Raw genomic sequence first — 16,002 nt, 5'->3', positions numbered from 1 at the left:
GTATGTGAGCACAGAGAGTTGGAGGGAAGCAAACAGATAAACGGCAGAAAGTGGCTGACACCAGGCGAAAGTACTTATAGGCAAGTCTCGCCACTCAGCAGCCATCTTGGCAATAACCCCAGGCAGTTATTTTGGGCTAACAATACCAGGCCCCTGTATAAATGATCGGGGAGAGAGCTATACTTCACTTTCAATGGTCACCGGACATAAAAACGGCATGTATAGAATCACCAGTCAAATCTGATAGAAAATAAGGTTAAAAAAGCTTTTTTTCCACAGGTTATTTTTCTACTACACATGCACAAAGGTTCGTTTGCATCAGTGCAACTATAAGATTGGCTCGATATGGTGTTGGTGATAAGTGGCTTGTCACCTCTCTTATAACGTCTCTGACTAGGCAGAATGCAAATATGACACAATGATATGCTAACTGGCGTATTACGTCATCTAGCATCATTCAGCAACTTATCGAGCAGGCTTTAGCTACTTTTCATTGAAAGCAGTTGTTTACAGCGGTTCCACAACAGTTTTCAGCGACGTCTTCAGTTTCGCACATTGACCATACACGGTCCAGCCATATACTAGGTTTTGACCTAGTCTTGTTCTCTTATATTTAGACTTGACAGTTACCTCTTATATGTTTTATTGTCAGGTTTTCCCTCCATTGAAAATGACTAATAGGTACTATATAGACACGCATGACAATGATATAAAAATCGATTTTTGGACATTATTAAGAATTTGAACATTTTTGGGGCATCCGTACAATGAATGTCAAGATATTATAGAAAAATGTGCTTTACTGACGTTACTATTATACTGCAATCCTATTTGTATGAAATCATCACCTCTGCTTTTACTGTAGTTTTATCTTCTTGGGATGCATCACAATGTACAATTCAAGACTCAATACAGTATATAAGAGGGCTCTCTGTTTATCTTTCTTGCTCCAGATTTATTAACAATCATGATGGCCGATTTGTCAGAGATGAGTTGTGTATTTGGGTTGTGATTGCTGGAAGAATGCTGTTCATTGCGTTGTTGCATTCACAGGTTAAACATTTCTGGCCATCCATCTGAAATGCAACATGTTCAGTCCTGCAGAGCTTTCCTGTTATTGACGTGTTTGATTTATGGCTAAAAAAGATCAGAGTGCAAACTTGGCAAACTATTTAATGCATAACAGGAGAAGGAATCGTATATTTCTAAAAAAAAAAAAAAAGTTTCAAACATTCTTCTATATCTCTTCAATCTGTTTACCTGTTACCAACAATATACCTTAGACATCTTTGACCTAGGACTGCACCGTGCACTTGTTTTTATTTTTAATATGTTCCACGAATTTGTGGAACAGAACAGGAAGAACATTAAGTGTAGTTGGCATCAACTAAATGTTAAGTTTGGCAGTGTGGCTTCTGAGTCATATGTATAGCTGAGAGCATTATCAGACATCCTCTCATAAAGCAGGCTGAAGGCGGATGCTGGATGGCTGTTTTCCAGGTATCCCAGGTTGGGATTACCATTTCTGACTGAGGAGGGCAAGTACAAATGAGGGCCAAACTCTTGGAGGTTTCCCTCGATCAAGCTGTTGAAGGTGGAACGGTCCACGGTATCACAATGCAATCCCTGGGAAGCACTCCCTTGCTTCCTCTCATTAACACAGCTCTGCAATGGAAAATCCATCTGGTTGTATTCACTGTTTGTTTTCGGAAGCAAGCCGTGCCCTGTCTTTGTTCACACTGTCATGCACATTTCATGGACCCACTCTTTTCTGTTTGTTTGCTCCTCATGCAGTGCACCATATATCTTAAAAGTACTCAATCAAGACATTGTGTTGTGGCTAAGAGGGGCACTTCTTTCAGGTCAGTTTTGAACACCAGGGGTTGCTTACTCTAGACAAGGCCATTCCACTGTATTTTTTTCCCACTTGCTCCAGTCTATAAATCTATGTTCATAACTCATGCTAGAATGATATACCAGCTCACTGAAATATTGAGCTGATAGTGACATCTTTAAATCTGATTATATCCAGTCATTGAACCCCTCCAAAATGAAGCTGGAAGCATTAGTGTCAGTATATAAAAATCAATAAAACCTGGATCACCTTGGTAAACACTGCTCTAAAGGACTATCCAAGTGCATGTTTCAAGTATTACTTTCATTACTGCCAACAACTTTGACACTACATCAAAGATCTTAGATTGATTTTCAGACTTCAAGAAAGCCGAACTCAACTCTAAGAAACTGCTGTAGATAGGAGACTCTTAACAGTGAAGAACTTTACTTTTGTTTGTCTGCTTGGTTTTACCGTTTAACAGCATATCTCAAGAATTCAGTGTCTTTCAGCAGAAAACTCTCAACACTTGGATGTCACAGCATCCTCAAATGCACCAGCAGGCCACTTTTCAAAATGGTCCCGGCTCTCTACCCTCATTGACTCCTGGCAATACTGCAAACTCAATTTTTACTGAAAAATCTAGCAGATTCACAGCTACTACTCTCAGTATCTGCAAGTTGAAGCAGTGTTGCAAGTGGTTACATACTGAAATAAATGGAAACCAAGTGCTGCTTGAAAGGTAAGAAATTAACCTGGAAAGGTTATAACTTAGTATACTTTGTAAAATAACAGACAGAAAAATAATTAATGCTTATTTGCTGTTTTGCAGAGAGTTAGATAAGGAGATTGATGCTGTCTGTACATGTGAGGCTATAGTCAGGACATGGTTAGCCCTGGTAACAGGGGAAACAGCTAGCCTGGCTCAGTTCAAAGTTAAGAAAATCCTCCTACCAGTACCTCCTAAACTCATAACATCTTATTTGTTTTATCTGTATACAAACACAAATGTAAAAATGAAAGCTTCAGTTTTACAGGGAGGTACGTGCTGAAACTATTTTTTGGTCTGGCCCAGTGCCTTCCTGGAGTATTTTGCCTTCACCGTGTGTTTGCCAGGAAGTCCCTGAAAAAAATATTTCCTACACAGGTAACTCCCCTGTAAAACCATAACTTGTCAACTTGTACAGATTAAACAAATACTCCACAGACAGATATGAGAGTGGTATTAACCTTCTCGTCTAACTCTCATCAAGAAGCAAGTGAGCGTAGGCCTGATTTCAAAACGTCAAGTTATACTTTTACGGTGATCATTATTGTCCATCATACAGATAAGTGCTGACCAAACTCTTATCACTTACTTTATTGTAAAGCTACTGAACATTTCTACATGTACTAACCTACTCTTGAGAATCAACCAAAAGTAGTTAACACATTGATTGTCTGCTCTGTAATTAGACACATTAGCAGAAACACATTCAATGAAATATGTTAACAGTGAAGCTTTTTTTCTATTGTTTTACAGTAGGAATGCATTGCGGAGGTCTAAGTAATTTGTGATGCAATTGAGATTCTGGTCAGACTTTGACCTTCAACTTTTTCTCTCATACCAATCAATGTTATGGTGGAAATAGTCATCATAGTTGAAACTGGCCAGATGTATGTATTAAGTACCTGCTAACCCACCAAACAAAGTTTCATTCGGATGCTTTCCCATAACAACCCTAACCCTAATTCAGGGGAACGCACTGCATTCTCAAATTGAGTATGAGTCAAATATGCGGCAGCTTTGTCAAATGTCAAAAAACGCCTTACTCACTTAGTGTAGTCTGGATTTGGTTGAGGTGTGGTCCTGACAGCCAACATATTGCGTAACTACATATAAACGGCCTGTTCTGACATGACCCATTAGGGCAAGATTCAATAGAGAGGACCTCCTGTCCTCTCCCATGTCCAGTGTACACTGTCTGTCAGGATGGCTGCCCACTTGAACCAAAACAATGGTGCTCTTTGTCACTCCTGATGGGATATCCTGATTTATGTTATCACTGTGTACCCAACAAGTGCATCTTTATTTAGCGATGAGGAGGAGCATGGCCCTGCCTGCTGGTGCCCGCTCCACTCCAGGTCAGACGGAGCAGACACGCCAACCTGTTTGTTTCATTATCAGCAGTCACATTAAATCATCATTCTCAGTCCTTGGCCACAGGCGGAGCAGAGGAAGTTCACCTTTGTTCAAAGTAGGGACTGCAATCTAAAATAAACTCTGACAATATCTTAAATCATTAGTCGTTTTTAAACTGTGTCAACAACAATTATACATGCATCAGGTTAGATTCCTTTAATCTAACTTGTTATATTTGATTTGTGCTAAAAGTTCTGGGTGGCTGCACCGATATAAATATTTTTCCTCAGGTCTGTGCTGGCCTGATGCCACTTACACTGTAAACATCCCAACCTGTAGAGTTATTTGTTTTCCTTTGTTTAAACTATTTTGACATCTATATAATAGTGAGAAAAAACAGGTGGTGGCTTTTTTGGTCCTGAATGTCTGTATTTATGCAAGCACATCCCCTGGCCTCACAGACGGCCTCATTACAGCAGGACGCTCAGTATCAGTGGCAATCAACCAGTGATATGCTGGTAAACAAGATGGACAACCTCTGAATTCCAGTTGATGATCATCATAAAAGAGGCAGACCAAGTGAATTACAGTCGTAGAAAACCATCAGTTTACATTATTAACCTTGCTAACAGCACGGCCCTAGGGCAGTGTTAGTCCGTCAGTCTGCAGGTCGGCCAGTGGATGGTAGATGGGCATTCATGGTCTGTACAGATCAAGTCTACTCACTATGGTGATCCTCTGACTTTTTCTCTAGCGCCACCATGAGGTTGACATTTGTGGTTTAAAATGAAATCTCAGCAACTGCCGGAGGGATTGCCATTCCCATCCACCTCAGATGTACTTTGTCTTTAGTGCTAATAAGCAAATGACGGTAGTGACAGTGGTGGAGGAAGTACACCAATCTTTTGCTTAACTAAAGGCAGCAATGCCTCAGTGTAGAAATACTCATTTATAAGTAAAATTCCTGCGTTCAAAAATATAGTATTTTAAAAAGTACACAAGTATTAGCATCAAAATATGGTTAAAGTACTAAAAGCAAAAGTACTCATTATTCAGAATGGCTCATTTCACAAAAATGTACATTCTATCAGATTATAATTATTGAATTGTGATGCATTAAAGTATGTATCACTTTAACGTTGAAGCTGGTAAATTACTTTATGTACAGCTGGGAAATTTAATCTATAATGATACAGGACAATGTATTTGTTGATTATGTTATTTTGTATGAATAATTTGAGTCTGCAGAGTAACTTATAACTAAAGCTCTAAAATAAATCTAGTGGAGTGGTAAAATAGTTGTCTCTGAAATGTAGTGGAGTAGAGGTATAAAGTAGCATGAGATAGAATTACTCAAGCAAAGTACACGTACCTCAGCAGTATACTTAAGAACAGTACTTGAGTAACTGAACTTAGTTACTTTCCACCACTGAGTAGGTAAACATACCTGCTTAGGTATCAGCGTGTTAGCATGTTGACTTTAGCATTTCGCTCAAAGCACTGCTGTGCAATGCTCTCGGAGACACTTGCATGGCTGCAGACTCTTCTGACATGATTATTTATACATTAATCATAATGATACACAGCCAGTTTTATTCTTATTATTCTGATTTTGAACCCACAAGATTTATATTAGTCAAAAGTGGCTCATTTTGTGCCCATGAAAATTAATTTTAGCAGTCACTTTACCTATATTTCCTTTGTATCCTTGGGTGACCTTCCAACCAGCTCACTCCTCAAGTTCGCACAACTAAGTGGTTCCTCCTTGCATTAAAATGGACGGCATATTGCCAAAATACCTTGGCTGTCCCCGAGTTGGCTGTCATACACCGATCAGCCGCAACATTAAAACCAGCGTATCATGCAACACATACCGATATTACAACTTTACATATTGTTGTTTGTTAGTTTTCTCTCATGTTGAGTTTGCGGTGAAAAGAAAAACTCAACATGCAACAGTGTTGAAAAGATGTTTTTCTGTTTTGAAAAGAGGAAGAAGAGCTCATTGCTTTGCGGAGTGACGATACGATCAGAATAACTTTGTCTCTTCTTGTTGTTGTTGACAGTGTGCTGCATTCTCTGCAGCTCCCACATTAACTTCACAGAAACAGGGGGTTAAAAATAGATGAGTGGCAAAAGAAAGAAGAGAGAGTGGGGATGACAGTGAGTGACTGTGCTGTCAGATCTTTTCATGGAAAAAAGGGTGGACAAACGGACATCCTTAAAGGCTGTGTATTTGTGAGGGAAGTCCATGGCCTCTCCTAGAGGCCTCACCTTTACTCTCTGGGTGGACTTGCTGTTGTTGTAACCCCAAACACAAACGTGGTTGTAGCAGCAGAAACAGAGGCAGGAGCTGATGTTTTGATACTCTATGCTTGCCCGGGAGGCTGATGTTAGCACATGTGAAAAATGGAAACGCTTGGATCATAAAGTCTGTCTTGTTGTGCTGTTTGCGCTACAATCACAAATCACTCCATTAGGAAACGTTTAGGAACAACAAAATAAACACAGGTATCAGTGAATCATTGTAGCAGTCGGTGACTCTCTTTGCTTACGTTTAAATCTCCTGAAATATTTTCCCTGATGACAACATATTTGTGTCTGCCAGTGAACAAGCGTGATGCACTGTTTGTCTGACTAAGATCAGCCCCAGTGTTCATGAATCAGCCTGACCCACTTTGTTTTATCATGATCTCCCCAAACTTCCAGTAAGTTGTCTGTTCTCTTTGGTTAACAACAAATTCATTGGCTCAGGCCATTTGCAAGAACGGAAACTACTTTGCATGGCAAGGAATAAGCCTCAAGCTAAACAATGGTTCCTCTCTTGAAATATGGCAGCGGGGTCTCACCTTTGGCTCCTTGTGCCTTCTCCCCCGGCTTATTTACGTAAGCAGGTTGTATTCTGTACCCCATCAGGAAGAGGTGTTGCAGGAAACCCCAATCTGAGGTAGGATTTAGAGTATGCTCACAACATTAGACCCCAAAAGGGAGCTTATCTGTTCTCCGAGGGGGGTGAAAGAAAGGGTAAACACGAGTGTGACCTGTGCCCCAGAACCCACAGGGAGCCACAGATTCACTTCGTTGGATTTGATTGCAGGTCATGTTGTTTCCACATTGTTGGGAAGTCATGCTGACCTGCAGCGTAACCTGCAATAGCAGTTATCATCAAGCTGCTTTTTGGATGCACATTAAACTTTCAACAGCAACAGCTTATGACGTGACAAACAACGCAGTAAAAATGGAATAAAAACAGCAGAAGGTGAAACAAATGTACAAAAAGAAATCATTAATACACTGCTAAACATTGCGTATTTACTTAATAGACTGAAGGTTATATTGCAGGTACCAGTCATGCAACTTGTCTCTTCGATTCAAATGAAAGAGTAAAGTAAAACCTTTCACTTTTACCCGTACTTGCAAAAACCAGCCTGCCGAGAACCTTAGAAACTGTGTCCAGGTGTATCGAGGAGAAGTGGTGCTGGTTTGAAGACAAAGCGGGGGTCACAGCAAATACTGATTTGATCAGTTTTTTTCTCTTTACTGCACTTTGTATGATGTTAATTGATCCATAAAAACTATTTATGGCATTGTTTTTGAAAGTATCCTGTATTTTATTAGTCATGATGAATAAGTTATCTGAAGTATTATGTATAATTGAAAATATTGTAGTTTAGCCTATTATTTGCAGAAGCTGCTATTCTTGTTTCTTATAGGCACTGGTCTCCAAACACACATTTGATAGGATGGCACTCTAGTTTTTTGTATGTTTGTTTTTGAATTTATCAAGGGATTCAAACAACAAGTAAAAAGTGGCGTTGATTTTATATGCAATCAATTTCCATTTAGTTTCAGTTTCTGCATTAGTCAATGAACTGTACTTCTACCTTTCCCCCCGCTCCCATTTGGTTTTGGTTTAGTTTACATTTCAGACAGTTTCCTAGTATTTCATCCCTATTTGTATGTTTTTATAATATAAATATATTAACTGAGATTGTACAGGTCTATTTGAAAGAATGAACAGTTTGACAGGTGTTCATGTGTTCAATGATGTGATCACTTTAAAGTTGCTTCTATATGTTACTTTTACTTTTCACTGATTGTAGGAATAAGTCATGTGATAAATGTGTCTTATTCTTCATTTTCATCAATGACTTTTCACTATTTTGGCTCATCAGAGCATAAGAGTGTAATTCTTAGAAAGTGGATTAATACAGGCCATGATTTTTAAGTGACATCTTGGGTTCCACTGAACAATCAGATTCTAAAATAGAAAGAGAGAACATTTTCCAGATATTTACCAGATATGTATTCTTCACTTTGTTGTTCAGCTCCATTTGACTAGGAAGGGATTCAAGAAAATTCTATCACCAGACTGTAGAAAAGCATTCTTCTTGCAGCCCAAATCAGTTCATATGATTTAAAAGCTGTAAACACCACCAACCAAAATGTGTTGTGATTGCAACTTGAGGCCTCAGCGGCCTCTCTCACCCCTTCGTGAACTCCCATCCATCTTTCATCGGCAGAGAGTTAAAGTTTGAGCCCAATGACGCCACATCCTCTCTGCCCTCCTGCTGACAGTGCGCTGCAACCCTGCCCTCCCACACTTCACAATAGGTATGTTTGACCTTTGACACGTGAAGCTACTCATCTTTTTCACATTCGGCAGTGCATCTGTGTGCGCACCGTATGCTCTCTCCTGTCTGTGTTACACAACAGGTCATAAGCACTGACTGGTGTGGATCATGAAATTCAACTAAGGGGCAGTGGGCACCCGCCTGACTGAAACCCGTCCAGGAGGCTCATTAATGAAACCTACAGGATAGCAGAGCTATAGCATAACAAGGCAGCAAGACTATATTGTCTGCTTAAATGTATGGATGTATATTTGACCCAAGCTACAGGAGGAATTATTCCTTGAATATACACTATATTTAGAACGAAGAACAACATTTTTAGATGCTTTTCCTTTCAATCTTATATCTGCATGACACCAAATAACCAAATGTGTGTTACATAATGATCAATACATTTACTTTTCTAAGTGTATTGCCACTTTTTTTTTTACTTTCACCAATCCAGACAAGCAAGGGTAAGTGAGAACGTTAGTTACACATTGCCTCCCTCTAGTGGCTGTTGTGAAGTATCACACGAGCAAACTACTGAGACCTTCACCAAACTGAAGTAAAAAGGCAAGGCTACATTAATATCACAGCCTCATTCAAGCAAAAGGCCTTTACAAAACATCAACAGAGGCATTTACAGTGAAATGTAAAAACACAGTACTACGGAATATTTAAATTAAAAATTGAATTAAATGATATTTGAAAATATGATAAAAAGAAATAACATATAAATTAGTGACAGTAGAATAGAAATACAATTATTTTGCAGCTACAGTGCGGTTATAAGTTGTAAGTTCCCTCCTTTTCAGTAACCCGATCAACTTCTGCAATAGATTGTACTTACGTGTGTTCGTCACTGATAAAAGTTTAGCATACTAGGTTGTATGACGAATCTTCTGTCTACATTGAAGTGTTTCAAGCACACCACCGCTGCACTAAGAGGAAGTCATGTTATAGTATGAATGAACACAATTCCCAAGTACTTGGACTTACTCTGAAGGTTGTTTGAACGGAATCAAAGTTTTAGACGTTTTTTCTTCTTTGACGGTGACGTCTTCAGTCCATATTTTTTTGGAGACTTGTTTTTGCAGAACAACATCTAATTTGCCTCTCAGAATTTCCATGTGTCACATTTTCATGCAAATGATGACCAAACAGGCAAACAAGGTCACGAACCTCGCTGAAATAGTGACTTTTTGGTATTTGGGAGGCATTGTTGTTAAATCAATAATTACAAAAATATGGATTCCTTGATAACTTCTCTGGTGGCCAGCTGATAAAATGTTATTGCTGTTAAGATGGATCAATTGATAGCTCCTAATGGCTCTGAATTTCCATCTCAGAAATGTGGACATCCCTTTTTTAGCTCTAGGGATGAGAGCGTCAGTCTGTCTGTTGATCGTTCGATGGGTCACCATGAAATTTGGCAAAGATATCCATGATCCCTAGAGGATGAATCCTGCTGACCTCGGTGATCCCCTGACTTTTCCACTAGCGCCACCCTGAGGTTTACATTTGTGGTTTCAGTTGAAATATATCAACAGCTACTGGATGGATTGTCATGGAATTTGTTGATTTTTGTTATCAAATTGGGTGTCCAATTTGGCAACAAATAAAAAGCAGCCCAACAGAGAGGTTTACTGCAGTTCTGGACAGGTTGTGATAATGTGGGCTACTTTTTGTACCATTTTGGCGGTTTCCACCAAAGATAAGTTGAACCCCATCTCTGATCTGAGTAGTATTATTGAAACTGACGGGTTACTGAGCTCAGTAGGCTTAGCTCAATGATAAAATATGAATAAGACAATAAAATAAATTATGGAGCAGGGGAATGGGGGTAATATTCTGAGAAAAAATCTGAACTCTTCAAAGTCTGAATGCTTGTGATAATATGATGATTCTGGGCTAAAATCACGAGAATTTCCTTATTGCTAAATCCAGTTGCAAAAAATAATTTGAGTAGGTAATCCACTGCGGGCGTAATACACGGCAAGCGGCACTGTCTGTGATGTGATGACGATCCAACCTTGCAAAGCGAATGGATGTGCTTCTCTGGCAAAAAAAGAAACAAAACACAATTTTTCTGTGTTTTTTGCGTAAATTTGTGATTTTAATCTCAGAGAATGTTCTGGCAAACGTATGACTTTATAATCTATGAGAAAATTTGAGTTTTTTTCTCGTGTTATTTCTAGTAATTGTAATGTACCCAGAAAATATCCAAGTATTGTTCTTGTAAATTGAAGTATTTTATCTCTGAATTTCTGCTTATTTTCTCATTATATTACCCCCCCCCCCCGATCCGTCATATTTATTTATTTATTCATGGGATTAATTTTTGAGATATTTCTCATTATTTTATTATTTTATGAGTGAAAACCTTTAAATTTTAATGTTACATTATCTAAAGACAAAAAAACTGTTGATGTATTTTATTTTACGACTACTATTGTGAATTTTTCATTATAGTAACCATGGTTTGAGTTGGAGTTTGTGAAATACTGATTAAAGAGAAGACCTGATGCAATACAGCCGATTATTTTTCTTCAGCTTATATGTACACTCACCGAGCACTTTATTAGGAACCTCCTACTAATACTGGGTAGTTCCTCCCTTTGCTCTCAAACAGCCTCAGTCCTTCGTGGCCTGGATTCCACAAGATGTTGGAGATATTCCTTGGAGATCCTGGTCTATGTTGACATGACTGGATCATATAAGTTCTGCAGATTTGTCATGGAGCAAATCTCCTGTTCTACCACATCCTAAAGGTGTTCTAATGGATTCTGATCTGGTGACTGGGGAGGCCATTGAAGTTCAATGAACTCATTATCATGTTCATGAAACCAGTTTGAGACATCTTTTGCTTTGTGACATAGAGCATTATCACGCTGGAAGTAGTAGCCATTTGAAGATGGTAAATTGTGACCATAAAGGAAGGCACACAGTCAGCAACAACACTCAGACAGGCTGTGGTATTGAAACCACGACTGACTGATATTAAACGGGTAATATACAAGTATTTTAGTTTAAAACATTTTAAAATTAACTAAGATTATCAACATTAGAAATAACAGTTTTGACGTTATGTCAAAGACGTCCATGCATTGTGTTGCAGAAATATCTACTGAAGTTAGCATGCTAACCAGCTAGCCCGGGCCCGTCCCGTCTCATAATACCACTTTGTACCTCGAGAGGCGATAGTGAGTCACTGTAGTGTCCAGTCTGCCCTGAGTCATGAGAGAACATGAGAGGATGAAGAAGTAGTAGCTGCGAGTGGACTATAAACCTGTGTTGTTGCCGTCCTCTCTTAGCGACATTCCTCCATCTTTCCTCGAGCTCAGCTAATGATGCTGCTGCTCTAGCTGCTCTCTCTCTCCCTCACGTTCCTGGACCTCTCGTGGCTTGTCCTCTAGACCAGCTACCACTACATCATCCCTGTCTCTCTGACTGGACAGACTGGGTGTGAAATTGTCTTGGTTGTCAGTCTAACGAGAACTGCAGAAAACAACCTACCAGTTACATAATCAGAATGCAAGGTAAACCTGCGTGGAAAACATTATTCCCCAATCCATGCAGATTAGGCATGAGGGTGAGGGTGAGGGTTGAAACTTGGCCGTGAGTGGCCAGTGAGCCCGGTCCTGCAAATCCCATGCAGCACGTTCTCACGTGCACCCCGAATGACAGGTACACCGAGAGGCCCGGTAAAGAGACTGACAGGACCAGTTAAAACTTTATGGGTTTTTTGACAGTTCACCAACCCAACAATGCCGCAGCCCACTGGGATATGTCCCGGTATGCCAAAGGCCCAAAGAGTGCATTTCTTTGTTTCTTACGAAACAACTCTCAGGTAATATGCAGCCCCCTATTCGTTTGAAGTATAGATTCAACAGTTGGCTAATACCACATTCCCTACACTATTACACCACCACCAGTAGCCTGGACTGTTGACACAAGGCAGGTTGGGTCTATGGATTCATGCTGTTGATGTCAAATTCTGACCCTACCATCTGCTACCTCAGCAGAAATCCAGATTCATTAGACCGGGCTACGTTTTTCCAGTCTTCAACTGTCCAGCTCTGGTGAACCTGTGCTCGCTGCAGCCTCAGATTTCTGTTCTTTGCTGAAAGGAGTGGAACCTGGAGTGGGTTTCTGCTGTTGTGGCTAATCCACCTCAAGGTTGGACATGTTGTTAATTCTGAGATGTTTTTCTTCTCACCACAGTTGTAAAGAGTGGTTATCTGAGTTACCGTAGCCTCTCTGTCAGCTCCAACCAGTCTGCCCATTCTCGTTGACCTCTCTAATAAACAAAGTGTTACGTTCGCATAACTCTTGCTTGCTGAATGTTTTTTGTTTTTCACACCATTCTGAGAAAACTCTAGAGACTGTTGTGTGTGAAAATCCCGGGAGATCAGCAGTCTCAGAAATACTCAAACGAGTCCGTCTGCCACCTACAACCAGGGAGGTCACATTTTTACCTATTTTGACATTTGATGTGAAACTTAACTGAAGCTCCTGACCTGTATCTGCATGAGTTTCAGCACCGCACTGCTGCCACATGATTGGCTGATTGAATAACTGCATAAATAAGCAGGTGCTGGTTTTTGTCAATCCAATCTGGCAACACTGTTGGCGATCCCTTAACTTTTCTTGTCATCTAGCACCATCGCCAGGTCAAAGTTTTTATTTTTCCTATACTATGCAGAACTAATGATTGTTAGCTTGCTAACATGCTAAACTAAGATGATGAACATGGTAAAGACTATACCTGCTAAACATCAGGCTGCTAGCATTGTCACTGGGAGGTTATTGTGGGTACACTGCTCAAGCATACTGTTAGCTATACCATCTAACAAGAAAACGTGCTGGCTTACTGGCTCTACTGGACAAAAAACACTAACACCCACTAACATCTGACTTTTGTCTTCAGTGGGAAAGGGCACAATCGGCATTCATTCCAGGGTCAAATGACTCTGCAGTAATCATGGGTATTTACGTCAGAGTTTTCAAACGTTGGCATGTTAATAGCCAGGAAATTTTATGGTTTTTTACAGTCTATGGAACAACTAAAAAACATGCAACGGCAACTTTATTCTCTGTCGTCATCACTGCAAGATGCTACAATAGCAATACAGTGAGGTGAGAGTAAGTAAGTAACCTCCGTGACATGGTCACTGGTCTCCATGGCATTGTTTGTGGCTTCCGGCGTGTATGTGACATTGAATGTAACACACCAGAAAAAACAAACAAACAGCGGGTTTACCCGTATTTAAAAAAAACCCTGCATACACGCACCAATTTTGGTGTAAAAAGGTTGTAAAGGAAGTCTGGAGAAGAGGATAAAGGGATCTGCCTGGCAGAATCAGCCTACCATTTTGAAGATCACTGTAGCCATTATAGGGTCAGTGGAAATGACAGACCAGGGTTTCTTGGGAATGTGGGGAGTGTAGGTGTAGGAGACACAAAAGTAGACCAAGCAGTGTCTAAAGTCAGGATATCAGCATCAACAGAAGGCCTCCATCCGCTGAAAACAAGAATGCCCAGAGGAGAACTTGGCAGCTGACAGAAATGTAGGCATTTGTGGGGGCATTATCAGGTATACACCTCTACAGTGAACGGTAACAAAGTATCAGAGTCGGAGGAAGCAGTGGGGAAATATCAGAGCAGAGCCTCTGATAACGATATTTGAAGACCCCAGAACATGCTGGATTTTAAAGTAAAATAACCTTTTGCACATCCAGAACCGCACGGCTCAGTAAGGACCAACTCCTCACAGCAGCACACAAACAACTTATGTGATGTGTGCATCTCTCTTCTCTCCGCCAAATCTCAGAGATGACCCCTGAAAGTTAGAACGGGCCATTTCGAGTACACCAGGCAGAACTACGAGGACAGGGCGAAGACAAAAGTTTCCATGGAATTCTCATCATTTCAGGAGTTGAAGACGATGGGACTGCGAACCCCTGTAAGGTTTATCAAACGGTTGTGGGTGCACATGCAGTTTTCAGTGTGCTATAAAGCCAATTATAGAGAGTAAAGGCTGGATGAACAATATTTGTTCTACTAATTTCACACATATCTCATACTAATTTCAAAACATTTTTTCGGGTCTTTTAGTCAAGTTTCGGGAAGATTTTAATGTATTAGAGAGGCGCGGTTCAGTGGAGTAATACCTCTGTCCTTTTAAATGACTTGCTTTACCTGAGAGAACAACCATGGCACTCACAGTGCAGACTACACCTCTCCCTCTGCAAGCCACTAAAACACCACCGGTCACGAACACCGGATCATACAAAAGCAGAAAACAACCAAAGGAATCAGAGACTGGATGGTGGAGCTCTGTTCCTCGGCCATCTTTGGAGAGTTTATGCTAATTTACGCACAAATCTACGCTGGTAAAACCGGCAGCGGGTTGTGTTGTGTTGGACCTGTCAGCATCTCGGATGTGGCGCATCTCAACCGCGTCAATCAGCGTACGGTTAGACGGATCGGACAGGAAGTTTGAAGATTTGGTTTCCAAAATAAAAGGGTAAGTTTTCCCACCTCGTGGAACTTGGGCGTTCATCCACCCAGTCATGTTCTGTTCCCGCCGATTCCCACTCAGAGTAACGGGATGCTTATGCCTGTTCCAACGTACGTGGAGGGAAACGCAGGTTAACACATGGGCCATCAGTCCAGTGCTATATCTTACGTTTGTTGACCCTGGCCCTGTGAATGAAAACACCTTTCTTTATTCAGCAAGGAGCCCTCTAAGAGGTATATGGACACGCAGTTACACATGAGAAAAATGACCCAGAAATAAAACTGAGATCTACCCGTGGGCAAATACTACGGAAGCCGAGAACCGCCGTGGATGTCATTATTTTGTAATTATCTCGAGATAATGACAAATTTATCTCCAGATAACAAGTTGAAATAAACCATTATAGCGTTTTCTCATGATTATGGGTTAATTTATCTCTTTATTCTGAGAAAACGAGCTTTGTTATCTTGAGATAATGAAACGATTAACCCAGGGCTTCATTTGTGCTGGATCCTGCCAGAACAGGATCTGGGACCTATTGGGACCGGCAGCTATTTGATTGAGTCCGGCACCTCCTTTGTCCTTTAGATTTGTTGAGTTTTAAAAGCTGGCACTTAGGCTTTGTCTAATGCATTCCGTGCACAGCCGGACTGGCCATCGGGCAAATCCCGGCGGGCTGCAGCATTGATGGGCCGGTGGCCCGTCAACAAAAAGGTCAAGTTAGCCCTCTCTGTGTTAGCTCTGGGCTCACGGGCCAATCACAACCAAGAATAATACACTTTATTTCAGCAGTCTTCAGCACAGAGTTACAAAGTGCTTTACGTGGCAAAACCAAATCAGGCCACTACAAGTAGGCAACAAAGCTTAAGTTGAATAAAATACCCAACGATAAAACAATAGTCCTATC

This window comes from Xiphias gladius, chromosome 17, assembly GCF_016859285.1.
Source record: "Xiphias gladius isolate SHS-SW01 ecotype Sanya breed wild chromosome 17, ASM1685928v1, whole genome shotgun sequence".
NCBI lineage: Eukaryota > Metazoa > Chordata > Actinopteri > Istiophoriformes > Xiphiidae > Xiphias > Xiphias gladius.
Note: the sequence above shows the minus strand (reverse complement) of the source record.